Source organism: Capricornis sumatraensis, chromosome 3 (genome assembly GCF_032405125.1).
Source record: "Capricornis sumatraensis isolate serow.1 chromosome 3, serow.2, whole genome shotgun sequence".
NCBI lineage: Eukaryota > Metazoa > Chordata > Mammalia > Artiodactyla > Bovidae > Capricornis > Capricornis sumatraensis.
The window spans coordinates 21,585,203-21,602,885 of record NC_091071.1 but is presented as its reverse complement, the minus strand read 5'-3'; the positions used below and the strand labels follow the sequence as shown (position 1 = coordinate 21,602,885).

At 45.2% G+C, this 17,683-nt stretch overlaps 1 protein-coding gene across 1 annotated transcript in view; it reads left to right on the top strand.

Moving 5' to 3' along the window:
• HS3ST2 (heparan sulfate-glucosamine 3-sulfotransferase 2) overlaps positions 1–17,683 on the top strand; it is a 111,388-nt gene that overhangs the window by 1,330 nt on the left and 92,375 nt on the right. The window lies entirely within an intron of this gene.

Genomic DNA, 17,683 nt, shown 5'->3' with positions numbered 1-17,683 from the left:
ATCTAGGTTCACAGGGGGCAGCCAGTCATAGCAGACTGTCCACTCCCCCACTGAACTGTCAGGGAAGACAGTCACCCAGGCTGGTGATATCTGGGATAGCCTGAAGCTTCCAGAAGGTAGCAGCCTCCACTATTAAATGCCTATCTACTTCCCAAACCCTGTATGGTGTTGAGGTGTAGGGCTGGCCCATGTGTGAGCTGAGCAGGGGGCATCCCTGGAGGTGCTGTAATGTATGGGCTCCCCATAACACCTGGGCTACAGAATTCTCACCATTCACCTGACCCCTTGAAGACTTGCTAGAAATGTCTGCCTAGTAATGAAACTGGGTGGATGGATAATGTGGTAGCTGACACAGTAAGCTGAGGCTGTTCTTTAAGATAATTATGTTAAAGTAAACACTTTAGGGGGTAGAAAGTCATAACCATATTGGATAAAGGACAACTTCATTAAAAGGAGGACCCCACTGGCCTCACTTATGGAACCCTGGATTTGTAAGAATCGGGGCAACAGGGCCAACTTGTCGCCTTTGCTTGGGAGCCTTGGTCATGGTTTAAGGGGCCAGGGTGGGACATGCCCCGTCCTCAGGAGGCAGACACACAGCCCATCTCCAGTGGCGAGCAGCAGGGGACGGCTGGCCTGTGGGTGGCCCCAGCACTGTTATGTTGGCTCATTGGAATAGAGAGAGTGGCACAGAATGGCACATCGCTGCTTTCCAAGCTGTGACCCCCCGCCCCCAGGCATCCCACCTGGAGGTACGAAGTACATGAGGACAGCGTCAGAGCCAGACCCCAGAGTCGGAGAGGCAAACGCATCAAACGGCAGCAGAGTGTGACGTGGGTCAGCCGTGGCCACACTCTTACACGGCAGGGTTTCCTCGATTGAAAATCTAAGGATCATTATGAAACCCTTTGCCAAAGTGAAGTGCCTCTTAAGTGCAAAATAGCACAGTTCTGAGCACTGGCTTTTGTTGAGCCCTCCAGTAAACACCTATCCCCTGCACCCAGCCTCTGCACGCCCTCTCTTGTGCTCCACCACCAAACACCCTACCTTCCTTCTCCAAGCCCGTGTCATTCAGGGATGGCTGCTTTTTATTTTTAACCTTGGCATGTGTGATTCTAAGCCAGCTTAGCTGTGAACCTTAGAGATGGGAGCCGTGCCTTTTTTTTTTTTAATATAGCACATTTGGATTCTGCTAAAATTCTCGGCTGAATCTTGGTAGGTTTTATTTAACATCAAGCATGCTGACAGCTCCACTTCTCTCTCTGCTCCCCCCTACTTCCCAGGGTCTGTCTTACCATTCCTTTCCCCCTTTATATTTCTAGAAGAGCATTTAGCCTGCATGTCTGATACTAACTGCCTCACCCCCGTCACCTCCCCAGGAAGGCTAGGAGCCTACAGCTTCAGGAGGGGCTGTGTGATTTGTGCTTCTTGGGGCTGCAAATCCACACCCCCCAGAGACCAGGGTTTCGGGTACAGATTGTCCTTTCTGTCTATAAAGTCATACTGCCCCATTTGGATGTTATTTCTGTAATTTCCAGAACATTTCTCTGTATGTGTCCTATTCTTTATTATCACTCGAGTAATACGCATTAATTGCAGAAATGATGGAATTACCTGGTTTCTTTTAAAACTCATGTGCTCACTTTATTCCTGAAGTCCATGAGTTAGGATGGCAGGTGATAAGATGCTTCTGTCTCTGCCCATTGCCTTTATCATTTCACAGACGGGAAAACTGCAACCCGAAAAGAGAGCATCTAGAATGGGATCCAAAGCAAGCAGATGAAATTTGGGACCAAAAGTCATTGGCGTGCCCTGTCCCACAAAGATTTATACATGTGCACTGTGTGTGCATGTGCGCTTCCAGCCAAGTACCCTGACCACTGTTCTGCACAGCTTGCCACCAAAAAGCCAGCATCCACTAGGTAGACATGGCCAAAGAGCCCTTGTGCCTGTTGTGGGGGCCCATGCTTTCCAAAGATGGAGTTGCAGAGTGGCAGGCAGTGGATCTCCTCAAAGCCCCTGGGGATAACTTCTGGGGTCTGGAGGCCCCAGTCAGACAGACAATGGAAAAATCCAAGGACAGACTTCTTTTTGTGGGTAAGTGGAGATAAACCAGGAGCTGACAAACAGTGCCTGAAGACAGAATGATACAGCCAGAGAGACACCATCGGCCAGAGACCGGGAGACAGAATCTGCACCTTCCTGACCCCTGGCCTGAACCCCCTCTTGGAATTGGCTGGGTTCCAGCCACCCTAGGAGAGGCCAGCATTCTGTGGCAGGATCCCTCCGCTGAGATATTTTTCTGAGATCCCATCCCTGAAGCTTCCCTCCTCTCTGCACCTGGCCATATTCCCCCTCCCACTTGGCTCCTCCAGGTAGCAGCTGGGTGTGCTGGGTGGGGTCAGCTAGCTGCTTGGACTGGGAGGCAGAGTGAGACCACACCGACAAGGGACCCAGGATAGCACCTGCTGTCAGGAAGCGGGAGATGGTTCCCTAAGCTGGGTAATTGGAAGCAGAGTCATCTTCCTGAATCTTGGCTTCCTTGTCATAGGATGATGCCTGTTGTAACCATTATCATAGAAGGTGGTTTTGAAGAATGAATGGAACATTGTATATGACAGTGTCCTGGAAAATTTCCTGCTATATAAAGATAAGGCAGTAATGTTATCACTATCACCACTATTACTATGACGGTTTCACTACCAACACTCCTGTTACCATCGTCAGTACTATGAGTATTAAAACTATCAGCTTCTTTCCCTACCACTACTGCTATCTGGGACAGAGGAATTAATTGCTGGAAAAGTAGTTGTGAAAGACTGGGAAGGGTCCTGGCCCTAAGTTCGACTTTTAGCTCTGCTTTGCCCTTTTTCTCCTCCCTCTCTTCCTTCTCTCCTTCCTTCTGCATTGGTAAAAAGTCACTCCTCATTTCTGGGTGTCAGTTTGCTCACCTTTAAAAAGAGAGTGATGTCTGACGATGTATGTGAAAAGGTGTCTCTCAATCTAAGATTGTATTTGGGAATGCATCAGAGGTTGAGTATGAGACAGAATTCACAAATATTCGGAGCCTTCATCTTTCATAAAGAGATATAAGCTGTGCATTGTCCAGTAGTTTTTATGGTCTTAGGGGAAACTGAGTTTTGTGTAAAGTGTTTGTTTTGCTAGTTTTCAGTGATGGGGGTGGGAGAGGCAGTCTGAAGAGGAAGTAAATCTTCTCTAAATGCATTGAAATGCCAACAAGAGCAAGTTAATGTGTGATAATTGACTCTCTGCTCTGGTGTCAAAATTGTGATAGATGAGCCTGTTCTGTAAATTTTAGACTCTACAAGTCTGGTTATTTATTTGTTCAGCAGCAGTGGTGTTCAGGGGACAGTGTGAGGCAAAGAAGACAGGGCATTTGCCTGGAGGCAACAGATTAAGTGAAACAGAGAATTAAAAGCCCAGAGTAAGGTCTATCACCTTATCTAGCTGATATTAATCAGGGAATCAAATTTCAGCAGCAAAGCCAAACTCCAGAAAGGCAAACTTTAAGAAAAAATAAAACCAGAGGCAGAAGGCAAGAGAAGCAGTGAACGCGGGAGGCTTTACCACCTGAAACAGACAGATGGACACTGGGCACAGATGACCTGTGTTTGTCCAGTGTGCGCAGATGTGTGGGCATGCACAGTTCTCATGTGGGCACCCACACGTACAACTCCAGTGTCTGCAGACACGTCTTCATAAGGGGTTTTCCTGCCTTGGTCCAGGAGGATGTCACACACGCTGATTAAATGAACCCGCTGAGTTCATAAATCCTTCGTCCGCCTTGTAGCTCTCTGTCAGCCTCGCTGCAGCCAGAGATATAGTAGTTAGTTCCAGCACATGTACAGCTCTTGTCAGGCACTGGGGGATATTCGGGTTGAGCAAACAAAACTGTCATCGCTCAAGGAGGCTTTTTGAAGAGCTGGCTTTGCATCCCCCTGGAGCTTGGAGGGACAGTGGAAGAGCTTGGAATGAAGACTGGGCTTTCCCCATGGCCTTTGGTACGTGGCTAAAGGGGGAAAGACCCCGACAGGTCCTAGTGCTATTCTACCGGCACACTTTGTAAAGTCTGTTTGGATATTAAAATATTATGTAGAGCCTAAGAAACACATTTTCTTTTTCACCTTTTAACACCTCTGAAATTAGGATGAGTCTAATGATTGATGGGGTCTAGATTCCATGAGATATGATGCTTCCCTATTGGATGGAAACTCACTTTCCCAGAGGTGCCCTCTGCTCTGGTGTCCATTGAAATTTACAAAGGACCAGCAACTAGGTGACAAATGCCTGACCTATCAGTGAGCCCCTGAGACCCTGCTTGTCTGCAGCCAGCAGGGGTGCCTTCTGATTTGTGAAGGAGCTGTACCCACTTGATTTTTTTATTTTTAAAATATTTCTTTATTTATTTGGCTGTGCCAGGTCTTAGTTGGGGCATGTTCGATCTTTGATCTTCATCGCAGCCTGTGAACTCTTAATTGTGGCATGTGGGATCCAGTTACCTGACCAGGAATTGAACCCATGCCCTTGGCAGTGAAAACATGGAGTCCTAACCACTGGACCACCAGGGAATGCCTGAGCTATAGTCATTTTAGATTTTTGATTGCTACCTATGCTCTCTTCTGCCTATCCTGAAATGAGGGAATGTGCAAGTTGATGGCCACCAGGAGAGAACAAGATGCTTTGGTGGGCATGTTCTTCACTGGCTGCTGTTCTGCCCAGATATTTGGAGTCACATCCCAAGAGTCCCTGAAAAGTCAGGCCAGGGTCGATGCTCAACAGGTGTGCTTGCCTGTGTTCCATGGCATCTGGTGTGCAGGACAGTAGAATAATTTTCTTCTCATCGGTTAGACCTCCACTGCCTTCCTCCTGAATGACTGGGTGACCGAGTGGGTGGGGCGGGGACAGAAGCACACAGCTTCCCATTGATCAGAATCCTCTGCAGGCTTGGAGTGGGGGCTGTTTCTATGAGCGAGGGCTCAGCAGTGGGGGTGGGAAGTTGGGGAGGGAGATAGGCTTGCTGGCAGTGAGTCAGGGTGGAAGGATCTGCAAGGTCATGCAGTCTGCCTAAGCCTGTGAGACTCTTTGCCCTGTGAGCTAACCCCAGGGCGGGTTAACCCATTTATTTGTCAGATGCCTACAATTTGCCAGAATCAGTGCCAAGCTGCTGTAGGCCGGCTCTGCTGCCACTTTGTTCTCTTAATGGGCTGCACTGGTGGGCTGGAATGCTTGTGGTCCATGGGCAGCTTGATGAGGTGGGTAAAAGCCACCAGTGATGGAAATAACTTAGCATTTCAGAGGTAATTGCTGCCTGTCAGGCTACACAGCTGGGCTGTTGGTCCAATGCTATACTCACCCAGCTTCCTCAGAGGATAATGGTGCAGAGACGGGGGCAAGGGATTACTGTTGAGCATGTGCTTCCAAGGATCATGGGCTAGATAGACTGGTTGGGTTACCTGAGGCTTGAGGATCACAGGATCTCCTGGACACAAGTCCATTGGGAGTGTCTTCCTAAGCTTTGAAATCAACGGCACTAGTCGTGGTTTCTTCTCAGGGTCTGTGATCACTAGCTCCCACAATTAAAAATAACCAAGGTGTCCACTCTGGGTGAAGGCCCAAGGGCCTCTCATTGACATCCTTGGAGGGGCAGCATCAAGTCCATGCCCTCTTAGGGTAGCATTTTCCAGGCTTCAGACATTTTTGTACTGCCTCATAGTTGCCCAAACCTGGCATGACCTCTATTATTTTCTTAATACTTTAAAGTTAGCACTTTAAAAATTTTTGACTTTTCATAAAGAACTGGCTTTATTTTCTGCCATGTGTACATTTATAGAATAGATAATATCTTCCCCTAATACAGACTTCAAAAAGTGACAGAGGATTTTCCCTGAAAACCATTCTCCTCCTTCATACCCCATCTCCCCTTCCACGCAGTTCCTCCTCCCAGAAACAATCACGAGATCGGTTTTTGTGTATCCTTCAAAAGAGGTGCTTGCATTTGTAAACCTAACATCCATTATGCAAATATAATTGAAATACATCATTTTAAAACACAAATTTATTTGAAAACCACCTTAAATAAAAGCCAGAATCACTTGCCGCAATTAGGAAGTAATTGTAAAAATAAGTAGATTGAAAACATAAAAATGCTATTGATTTTTTTTTCATTTTTAAAACAATTTATTTATTTTCAATTGAATTTTTGCTAGTGAAAGTGGTTAAAATGTTCCAAGCCTGCAGCATGCTTTATCTTTGTTCAAAAGAGAAGGGGGATACTAAAAAGAGCAGTTAAATAAATACTAATATCAATGTGAAACGTTTCTCCTTGATGTAATCAGAATGAATGAAAGTGAAGTGGACAAGATCATAAGTTTTCTCTCTATGCGATTGAGTGACGTTTAGTCAGTCTGTGTAGTATCTAAAATTACTGAGATGGGGTATGCCCCGACATCATAGGAAACACTGCCAGAGTTTGCAGAAAATCCAGTGTAAGTAAATCCAGAGATGTTTCTAGCTTTCAGATTCCTTTGATGTGTTAATGATTGAAAGAGACAAGCCAAAGGAAAACTCAGAACAAATATGAGCATTCAGAAAAGTATTGTGGCTTGCAGTATTTACAAAGTAGCCTAGCCTTCAGAGGAACAGGATTCCCTGAATAAAGGGTATGCTGCTGCTGCTAAGTTGCTTCAGTCGTGTCTGACTCTGTGACCCCATAGACGGCACCCACCAGGCTCCGCTGTCACTGGCACTCTCCAGGCAAGAACACTGGAGTGGGTTGCCATTTCCTTCTCCAATGCATGAAAGTAAAAAGTGAAAGTGAAGTCGCTGAGTGGTGTCTGACTCTTAGTGACCCCATGGGCTGCAGCCTACCAGGCTTCTCCATCCATGGGATTTTCCAGGCAAGAGTACTGGAGTGGGGTGCCATTGCCTTCTCCGGAATAAAGGGTATAGCATGTATTAAAAAGGAAAAAACAATATGTCACCAGTTTGGTATTGGTTTCATCACTGTCCTCACTGGTGGAATCTCCATGGTGATTACATACCTGCAGGCATCAGTGTTGCAAAAGTCAAAGTTGTTTCCACTAGGGACTTGCCAATGTGTATGTAAAAGGGGTTCAGAGCTTTTTTTGTTTCTTCAATTTAGAGGCTCATGTGGAACAGGATGTCTTTTTGAAATCTCAGAATGCAAAGTTCTTTTTCTCTCCCTCTGTGACGCATGATGTGAGACTTAAAAATAATGGTCGGGCAGGGTGTCACTCTTCTTTCTCAGATAGTTTGATCTCGCTGAATAAAGAGGGGAAGACGATGTCGTGTCTTTCTGCATACTTTTTTAGCTGCACAAAAGGAGCTCCACTGGGGACAATTGTCCCTAGAATTTCCCATATGTTGTCAACAGAAGCCATTTAGAGAGTGTCTGTGATAGCAGGGCTCCCCAGGCTTGCCTTCAGATGGGCAGATAGTCATCAACTCTGACGAGGAGAGGGCTTCCTGCTCACTCAGGGCTTCCAGGTCCAGGAGCTCACTGCCTGGTGAAAGAATTCTGGATCCATCCTAAGACTGGTGGACAAATGAGCTGGCATTGAAGCAGTGCCTTGTGGCACACAGGAAAGAGGGAAGGAGGGCAGCCCTGAGTACATGGATGAGAAGAACTTAAAATGGAAATCAGAAGACATTTTTAGCACAGTGATTAAAAACTCGGGCTCTTGAATCAGAATGACTGAATTGGAATCTCGGTTCTACCACTGAGTATGGGTCCACTAACCAGTGGGTCCTCTGTGCCCTGGTTCTATCTCCATGTAGGAACCAATCCTCTCGTCTACTCATAGGGTTGCAGTGCAGTCTGAATGAGTGATATCATGTAAAAAAGTGCTCAGAAAATTTCTGGCATGTGGAAGGGGTCCAAGTATTGGCTGTCATTACTGGGCATTGGTTTTCTCATCATTCCTTCATTGATCTGAGTGCTAAGGACCCAGAGGTGGACAAGACTGGGCTCCTCCCAGTTTGATGGGTTATGAAATGTTCATGGAAAATTTTTACACAAATCAGCTGATGATAGGAACCATTAGAGAGATGCAAACAGAGCTATAATAGCACAGGAAGGAGATAAGACCCAATGGGGGAATTTTGGAAGGATTTCTGAAGGAGGTAGTATGTTATTTGGGTCTCAACGGGCAGATGGGATCTTTGCAGGGGGCAGTAAAGGGGCTGGCCCTATAGAGATGCTATTTCTAAATACAGTCATCCCACGATTTTACCTCTGATTACAGTCAAATCAAAAAATAGTTTTTTTTTTTTCAAATTACTTTAGTTCTATGTGTATTTATTGACTACCTACTCTATACCAGGCTTCCCAGGTGGGGCTTGTGTTAAAGAATCCACCTGCCAGTGCAGGAGATGCAAGAGATGCAGGTTCAGTATCAGGGTCCAGAAGATCCCCTGGAGAAGGAAATGGCAACCCACTCCAGTATTTGTGCCCAGACGGAGGGGCCTGGCTGACTGCAGTCCATGGGGTCACAAAGAGTCAGACATGACTGAGCGACACACACACACACACACACACACACACACACCAGGCACTGTGGTAAATCCTAGAAAAAAGGAAGAAAGAACTGTCCTTTAAAGAGTTCAAGGGGCAGACAAATCCAATAGCAAGATGTGCTGGGAGAGAAAGTGCTCTTGGCATGTGGTATCACTCAGGGTGGGTCAGAGACTTTCTGGGGAGCTGAGGCCTAAGCTTTAGGACATTTGCATTGGCTTTCCTCCACCTGAATCACTCTCCCTCCAGAGCATCCTAGATCTGGCTGCTCCTCATCGTGCAGGTTCCAGCTCAAATGTCGCTTACAAGACGGTAACGCCTTCCTTTGCGACCCAGTCTTAGCTGACTTAACCTTCCCCATCACCCTTCATCTCTTTTCCCCACTCTGTTTTATTTACTCCTTACATTACAATACTCCTTGTGTTACAATCCGAAATGGTCTTGTTCCTTTTCCTTTTTACTAGCTATCTCCCCGACCAGACCCCAAACTCCAGGACAGCAGGAATCTTGTCTGTCTTGTACATGGCTGTGTGTCCCCAGAGTAGCACATAGTAGAGGCTCCATAAATAGTTGTTGAGTGACTATGCTCAGGAATGGGTGAGCCTGTTCCAAGGCCACAGACTGGTCCCAGCCCTTCATTAGGCTTTTCACACGTGGGTCTTGGGAGGCTGGTTGAGAGAGTGCAGGATATGGTGCTGAGAACTCAGCCACCTCTTCAACAGATATTTAGTGAGCATCTGCAGTGCCTGACACTGTTACAGTCCCTGGGGAGGGAGTGGTGAAAAGAAAAAACCAGACAAAAATCCCTGCCCCGTGGTGCTTACTTTCTGTGGGGTAAGAGGGAAATGGTCAGTAAAGAAATAAGTGAACTGTCCATTCACATCTCTCCCAATGACCCAATTTCGTTCCTTTTTATGGCTGAGTAATATTCCATCATATATATGTACCGCATGAGAGTGTCATACAGAATGAAGTAAGACAGAAAGACAAATATCATATATTAACGTGTGTATGCGGAATCTAGAAAAATGGTATCGATGATCTTATCTACAAAGCAGAAATTGAGAAACAGAGGTAGAGAACAAATGTATGGACACCAAGGGGGAAAGGGGGAGGGAAGAACTGGGAGACGGGGACTGACGCATATAGACTATTGATACTATGTAGAAGATAGTAACACTGAGAGCGTACTGTAGAGCACCGGGAGTGTGAAAGTCGCTCAGTCCTGTCTGACTCTTTGCAACCCCATGGACTGTATAGCCTGCCAAGATCCTCTGTCCATGGCATTCTCCAGGCCAGGATACTGAAGTGGGTAGCCATTCCATTCTCCAGGGGATCTTCCCAGCCCAGGGATCAAACCCAAGTCTCCTGCATTACAGGCAGATTCTTTACTGGAACTCTATACTTAATGCACTGTGGTGACCTGAAAGGGAAGGCTGAAATGAAGGGGATACATGTATGTGTATGGCTAATTCATTTTGCTGTACAGTAGAAACATTGTAAAGCATCTATATTCCAATAAAAATTAATTAAAAAAATAAACACAAGCATGCTTATCATTCATTAAACAAATAAGAAAAGAAAATATCATTCATTAAGCAAAAGAAATAAGCAAGTTGCATCTCTGTCTGATGGTGATAAGGGTTGTGGGACAGTTCAAGGGGTGGAGGATGGCGAGTTCTCAGTGGCCAGGAGGGGACACTGTGGTTCAGGACAGGGAGGCTAGGAAAGGCCTCACTGAGAAGGTGATGTTGGAGCAAAGACCTGGAGGAGGTTAAGGGGCAAAGCATGTGTGATCTGAGCGAAGAGCACTCTTGGCAGAGGCACAAGAAATGAAGAGGCTCTGAGGACAGCAGGGAGCTGGTATGACTGAGGGAAATCTAGGGGCCAAGTGGCTGGACTGGCCACACCAGGAGGGGAGTGATGGGAAATAAACTCAAAAGATGGCCAGGCCCCCATTTGGGGCCTTACAGGGCATTGCACAAAATTTTTATTAATATGATATATTTATTACTTTTTTTTTTTTAATATGCTGTGCCATGCAACAGTGAAAACTGCAGGATCCAAATGTTCCCCCTTTCACTTTGAGAGCTGAATGAACTGGTATTCTCAGAGACTCAAAGATTTGACCCCAGCTGCCCAACCAAGGAGCAGCAGAAATGGGACTTTTGTTTGTTTCAAACAAAACTGAGACCATGGTACAGATACATAAAAGGCTTTCCAGATGGCACTCACAGTAAAGAACCTGCCTGCCAATGCAAGAACTGTAAGAGACGTGGGTTCGATCCCTGGGTCAGAAAGGTCTCCTGGAGGAGGAAATGGCAACTATTCTTCCCTGGAGAATTCCATGGACAGAGGAGCCTGGCAGGCTACAGTCTGTAGGGTCACAAAGAGTCAAACATGACTGAAGTGACTTAGCACACAAACACACATAGATATATAAACACAATTTTTCGGTCCTGCATTCTTTGTCTAACATTCCATCAATTAAGATGTTCCCACACAATTAAATGTTTCCAAACCTTGATTTCAGCATCTGGGTTTCATTCTGTCCTGTGGTCCCACGGAGGGTTTACACATTCCCCTCTTGTTGGACTTTTAGTTGCTGATCCCCAATTTTTTTCCTATATATTAATAAGTAATGCTCCATTGCCTAGGTCTCTAATTCTTTCTTTAGCACAGAGTCCTAGAAGCGAAATTACTAGGTCCAAGTGAAGAACATTTTTAAAGGCTGGAGATATGTACTGCCAAAATGCTCTCCAAAACATTGCAAGAATTTTGGCTTCTACTCCGAGCAAATGGGGAGATACATTGGAGGGTTTGGAGTGAAGGAGTCTTATGATCTGACTTACATTTTGAAAAGATCTCTTGGGCTGTTTAGCAGAGGCTTTTGCTGTGGTAATGGTGGAGCTGTGCGGTGTGGACAGGTGCTGGATATCTTCTGAAGGTGCGGTTGCAGGTTTTGCTGATGGATTCATGGAGGCTAGGTGTGAGAGAGGAGTCAGGAAGATGGTAGTGTGATGATGGTGGTGGTGATGACACCTCTTAAGGGTTTGCTCTCTTTCAGACCCTTACAATTGACAGCAGGCTGATTCTGAACCTAACGTACTTCCCAGTACAGCTCCTGGCTTGACAAGTCAAATGTCTACCTGTAGGTGTCCGTGAGCTAAGCAAAGAAAGGAATGCCATGTTCTACTGTAGCTTGGAGGCTGCAGGGTCACCCCCGAATTGGTGAGAGATGGCAGTCCCTCTTTCTAGAGGTCTTGGAAGCCCTATTTATAAATGCAGTGTTCTTAGGCAACCTCTTGAGAGTTTTGAAGATTGAACTAGCTTTGTTCCAACCCAGAAAAGGCACGTGTCACTTAGTGTGGGTATCACCCAGCTTCTCATTCTTGTTCCAGCCTCATCAACATGCCTGGCAAGGGAGCTGCCTTGATGGCGTTGCTCGATTTGGGGGGCTTCTGTGTGGTTTCTTTCAAACAGAACTGAACACTGTAATGCCTTCCCACAAGATAATCGGGATCTGTATCTCCCCAACTTCCCCAAAGCTGCTGGAGCATGGGGAAATGTTCTGTGCCTTGGCAACCTCTATGCAGTGTGTTTCTGCTTTGATGGTTTTAATGAAGATATGAAATCATCTAACAGCTTTCATTTGCCTCAAGTGAGATGGCTTAAAGTGGAGGTAGCATTTCCCAGGATTAATCCCCATTTTTAGAAGTGGTTGGTTAAACTCTCTGCAGTTTATGGCCACTTCTGGCTGAAACAGTGTGGGATCTGAATTATTAATTCTGTGAAAAATGAGTTAAGTCATTGCAAAGTTCTGTGGTGGCAAAATTCCCACTTTAAGTCCTCTTTAAGGCTATTTTCTCTAGCAAGAAGGTCTCTGTTAACCAGAAATTCTTGGTCATCTTGGCCAAATCTCTGTCTGGCAGTCATTTTGCCAGGAGGTAAAGGGCTTGACTTAATTCAGTTCTTCTTTGCTACCAAGGACAATAGGCTTCCCAGGTGGCTCAGTGGTAAAGAATCTGCCTGCCAGTGCAAGAGATTCAGGTTCTATCCACGGGCAGGAAAGATCTCCTGGAGTAGGAAATGACAACCTACTCCAGTATTCTGACCTGGGAAATCCCATGGACAGAGGAACCCAACATGCTACAGTCCATGGGATTGCAGAGTCGAGACAACTGAGCGTGTGTGAGGAAGAGTCGGGGAGGAGAAGTGCGGGAGGACAGTTGTCCAGTTAATCCATCCCAGGAGACTTTTTGCCATCCCAATATTGCAAGATCTTCAAGGTGTTTTCTTTTTTGCAAAACAAAACAAAACTTGAAATATAGCATTTTTTTAAAAAAATGTGAGGGACTTCTCTGGTGGTCCAGTGGTTAGGAATCCACCTTGCAATGTGGGGGACATGGGATCAACCCCTGGTTGAAGAACTGGGACCCCACATGCTGAGGAGCAGCTAAGCCCACGTGAGGCAGCTACTGCAGCCTTCACGCCACTGCTAGAATCTGTGCCCCAAACGAAAGATCCCACATGATGCAATGAAGATCTGATGCAGGCAATAAATAAATATTTTAAAAGATACCTCTAACCAATTATGAAAAGTGATATTCATTTTTTAAAAATGTGAACTCTCAATTTATAATTGTGTCTTACTGATTCAGAACTTTTATTGAACCCTTGAGGAACAAACAACACATTCGTGGGCTGGATGCTACCTAGAAGCTGTCCTCTCACCGTGCTGGCAGGGTGGGCCTTAGAGGCAGGCTGTACCACTTTGCAATCCTTCTTCTGCCATGGACGAGCTGTGGGGTTAGCTGCTACCTTCTTGAGCTTCGGTTTCCCCCGTGTAAGATGAGGATGTCAAGCATTCCTACCTGCTGTGTTGTTGCCATGATTCACTGTCACGTGTCATACTGTCGAGGGTCCCCCTTCCTGGATTGTGCTTGGAGGAGGTGTGACCGTCACTAAGCCAATGGGCGTGACTGGAAGAGAAAATGCATAATGTGGACCTTTGTCAAGATGAGGAAAGCTGGGGTCTTACCTGTTGGGCCAATGGGGAGGAGAAGAATCTGGAGCCAGGATTACCCAAGGTTGCAGAAACCCATCTGGTTGTAGAACTAACCCCCAGGGAGGGAGCCAGCAACCCCCACTGCTTCTTTTCTTTAAATATGTTTTAAAGTTGCAAGTTAAGTATTTCTTAAGTTTATTTATCTTGGTTGCTCGTCGTGGCTGTGCACAGTCTTCCTCTAGTTGAGGCAAGCAGGGGCTACTGTCTCTAGTTGTGGTGCAAGGGTTTCTCATTGAGGTGGCTTCTCTTGTTGCAGAGCATGGGCTCTAGGTACACGGGTTTACTTGCTCCAAGGCATGTGGGATCTTCCCGCACCAGGGATCGAACCATGTCCCCTGCCTTGACAATTGGTTTCACATCCGCTGAACCACCAGGGAAGTCCCCCAACTGCTTCTTTTTGTCATTCTTGTACACACCCACAGAACCCCTGAGGATTTTGAGTGTGTGATGTTGTCACTGCTCCAAACTGTTTCTTCAGGGGATAGACATTTTCTGCAGCTGGGTCACTGTCCCCAGCTCACGGTGCCATACTCAGAACAGCTCAGACCTCTCAATTCCTCTACACACTTCTTTTGGCTTTTAGGTACCTGGATAGGATGGAGATGCTGAGAGATTCATGTTTTAGAGATGACCTAGCTTGCACAGGAGGTGAGTGCCTCTAAGACTGGGTGGTTTGGTGCAGGTAGAAGCCCAACCTGGAGAGTGAGGTCTTGGTTTTGGGGAGAGGCTAATGGATGGGCAGGGGTGGACCATAAAGATCAGCCTAGAAGGACTGCTCTCCAGCCTTGATCAGTCGCTGGCACCTGTAGAATAGCAGGAGAACATTGGGACACTGGTGCAGAGGAGGCTGGAGGGAGATGAGTATGATGGAGAAGAGAATGTAGCCACCCTTCAGAAGGATGAATTGCATCATCTCTGACACAATTCCCTTTAAAGCCAAGCAGAGCTTTGATGTGGAGGGAACTCCATTGGGATTGGTTGTATGATCAGTATTGACAGCCTGTGCGTATGAACCATTGATGGAATAGCCGTGTAATCAATCGTCCAGGTTTGTCCTGCCTCTGGAGTGATCTGTCAATGAGCCTCTCCAATCATAGAGTCAGCAAAGTTCTGTCTAAAATCTGGTATGTCGTTTCCCAATCTTCAGTCATGTAGGTGCCATATACAAATACTTTTATATCCTTTCAGTTCAGTTCAGTTCAGTTCAGTCGCTCAGTCGTGTCAGACTCTTATATCCTTTACATGGTGTTAAGGTCCACTCATAATTTTTGCTTTAACCATTTACTTAAATATGAAACTTTGTATCTCATCTTAAGTGAGAATCATCACTTGCCAGAAACAGAAAGTGGTCATAAAAACCAATGCAGTAAAAGCCAAACAATGCAGATAGATTCCAGCCGGATTCTATTGCCTGTGCCACGTTCTGCCTGTGGCAGCCTCTTTTTTTTCTGTTAAAGAGAGAGATCAAAACCTATTCGGGAGGTTTTAACAATATCTTAGCACCTAAGGCTTTTTCCATGTTGTAATCAGAAGATTTGAATAGAATGAAAAGGGAAAGATGATTATTTTGTAGTGAGGTGATTAGGTGGCATTTAAAGTCAGGTCTATGTGCCACCAAAGCATTTTTTTAACCACTAGTGCTACACATCTCACACTTTGGGAAATGCTGCCCTACCCACCTGGATCCCTCTTGCTTTGATGTCACTGTATTACTTTATCACTTGGCTGTCGTGGTCCATCAACAGCTTGGGAGGGGCTGGCTGACATTACAAAGTCTGGGTGGTTGAAAAAGCTGTGATTTCAATTTAAATTGCAAATTGATGGGGCATCATGGGAGAAGCAAATGCAGACGTGAAGAACTGAAGGAAAAGATCCAGCTATGCAGTATTTTTAGATCTTTTTCTCTGGACCAATTTTGTATTTTTTTTTTTTTCTGGACTTTGGGTTTGATAAGACCAATTATCTGAGGGCTACCCAACGTTTCTTTACAATTCCAATCTAAATCGCCTATGTAAATACTTTATTTATTGTTCTTAAAAAAAAAAAAAAGCTGTGACTTGAATAAAGCCCAAAGGCATTATGCCAATTGAAAGAAAGGTTACATACTGTATGATTCCATTTATATGACTCTTTTAAACAGATGAAACTAAAATGCTGGAGAACAAATCAGTGTTTGCCAGGGTTTAGGACAGGGTGAGAGGGTGACTATAAAGAGGAAGAGAAGGGAATTGCCCAGGGCCAGGGAATGGAACCCTTCTGTGTCCTGATTGTGGTGGTTGTTACGTGAGTTAATGCATGTGTTGAAATCCATAGAGCTTAACAATGATAGAAGGTATACTTTAAAGTGTAATATTTTTAAGGATAAAATTTATTTTTGTGTGATGTTATTTTCTATTAATTAATTTTTTAAGTTGGAGGATAATTGCTTTACAATGTTGTTTCTGTTGTACAACATGAATCAGTCATAATTATGTGTATATCCTCTCCCTCTTGAGCCTCCCTCCCATGCCCCACCCTGTATCCCACCCCCTAGGTCATCACAGAGTGCCAAGCTGGGCTCCTTGTGGCATACAGAAGCTTCCCACTGGCTGTCTGTTTTACACATGATAATGTATATATGTCAGCGCCACTTTCTCATTCGTCCCACCCTCTCCTTTCCCCACTGTGTCCATGAGTCCATTCTCTATATGTTTTCATCTCTATTCCTGCCTTGCAAATAGGTTCATCAGTACCATTTTTCTAGATTCTTTACATATATGTTCAGTTCAGTTCAGTTGCTCAGTCGTGTCCGACTCTTTGCAACCCCATGAGTTGCAGCACACCAGGCCTCCCTGTCCATCACCAACTCCCCGTTCACTCAAACTCATGTCCATCGAGTCGGTGATGCCATCCAGCCATCTAATCCTCGGTCGTCCCCTTCTCCTCCTGCCCCCAATCCCTCCCAGTATCAGAGGCTTTTCCAATGAGTCAACTCTTCTCATGAGGTGGCCAAAGTACTGGAGTTTCAGCTTTAGCATCAGTCCTTCCAATGAACACCCAGGACTGATCTCCTTTAGAATAGACTGGTTGGATCTCCTTGCAGTCCAGGGGACTCTCAAGAGTCTTCTCCAACACCACAGTTCAAAAGCATCAATTCTTTGGCATTCAGTTTTCTTCACAGTCCAACTCTCACATCCATACATGACCACTGGAAAAACCATAGCCTTGACTAGATGGACCTTTGTTGGCAAAGTAATGTCTCTGCTTTTCAATATGCTATCTAGGTTGGTCATAACTTTCCTTCCAAGGAGTAAGTGTCTTTTAATTTCATGTCTGCAGTCACCATCTGCAGTGATTTTGGAGCCCCCCAAAATAAAGTCTGACACTGTTTCCACTGTTTCCCTATCTACTTCCCATGAAGTGATGGGACCAGATGCCATGATCTTTGTTTTCTGAATGTTGAGCTTGAAGCCAACTTTTCCACTCTCCTCTTTCACTTTCATCAAGAGGCTTTTTAGTTCCTTTTTGCTTTCTGCCATAAGGATGGTGTCATCTGCATATCTGAGGTTATTGATATTTCTCCCGGCAATCTTGATTCCAGCTTGTGCTTCTTCCAGCCCAGCGTTTCTCATGATGTACTCTGCATAGAAGTTAATATATGATATTTTTTTTCTCTTTCCGACTTACTTCTTTCTAGGTTTATCCACCTCAGCTCAACTGTTTCACATTTGTTCCTTTTTATAGCTGGGTAATATTCCATTGTCTATGTGTACCAGAACTTCTTTATCCATTCATCTGTCTATGGACCGAACCCACGCCCCCTGCGCTGGGAGCATGAAAGACAAAATTTAAAAATAAAACTTTATCTTTAAAATATCCATGATTGGAAACAACCTAGATGTCCATCAGCAGATGAATGGATAAGAAAGCTGTGGTACATATACACAATGGAGTATTACTCAGCCGTTAAAAAGAATTCATTTGAATCAGTTCTGATGAGATGGATGAAACTGGAGCCAATTATACAGAGTGAAGTAAGCCAGAAAGAAAAACACCAATACAGTATACTAACACATATATAT